Source organism: Alexandromys fortis, unplaced genomic scaffold, assembly GCF_014885135.2.
Source record: "Alexandromys fortis isolate MF-2015 unplaced genomic scaffold, M_Fortis_MF-2015_v1.1 scaffold_2_1_26212458, whole genome shotgun sequence".
NCBI lineage: Eukaryota > Metazoa > Chordata > Mammalia > Rodentia > Cricetidae > Alexandromys > Alexandromys fortis.
The window spans coordinates 20,928,608-20,929,399 of NW_026067930.1; positions in this window are offsets into that span (position 1 = coordinate 20,928,608).

Here is a 792-nt window from a genome sequence, read left to right on the forward strand (position 1 = left end):
GGGGAGAAGGGTGGGAGGAGGGGGAGGGAAATGGGAGACTGGGAGGAGGCGGAAACTTTTTTTTCCTTTTCTCAATAAAAAAATTTTAAAAAATTAAAAAAAAACTCGATATGACAATTCCTCAGAAAGCTGGGAATCATTCTACTGCAAGATCCAGTCATACCACTCTTGGGCACATACCCAAAGGACATATTTCATCCTTCCACAAGGACACTTGCTCAGCACGTGCTGTTCATAGCAGCTTTCTTTATTCATAATACACAACCTAGATGTCCCCAACAGAAAATGATAAATAAAATGTGATGCATTTACACAAGGGAGTATTACTCAGCTGTTAAAAATGACATCATAAAATGTGCAGGCAAATGAACGGAACTAGAAAACTCATCCTGAGTGAGGTATCTCAGACTCAGAAAGACATATTCACTTATGGGTGGATATTAGCTACTCAGTAAACGATAACCAAGCTAAAAAATGCAAACACAGAGAGCTTAGGTAAGGATTAGGCATCTAGAGGGAGATGCAGAGAGATACAGGACCTTGGGCTCAGGTTGGAGGGAGATAAGGTGAAGGTAGTAACTATGGGGAGGGGTGGTTGGAATTTGGGGGGTTGTGGAATCCTAGTACAGTAGAAACTTCCTGGAATCTATCAAGGTGATCCTAATGAGGATTTCTAGTAATGGGGATTTGGAATATCAATTGGCCATCTCTTGTAGTCAGGGAAGGCATCCAGTGGTGTAGCATGAATTCTAATTGGTCTTAATAATAAAAACCCAGAGTCAGATATTAGGG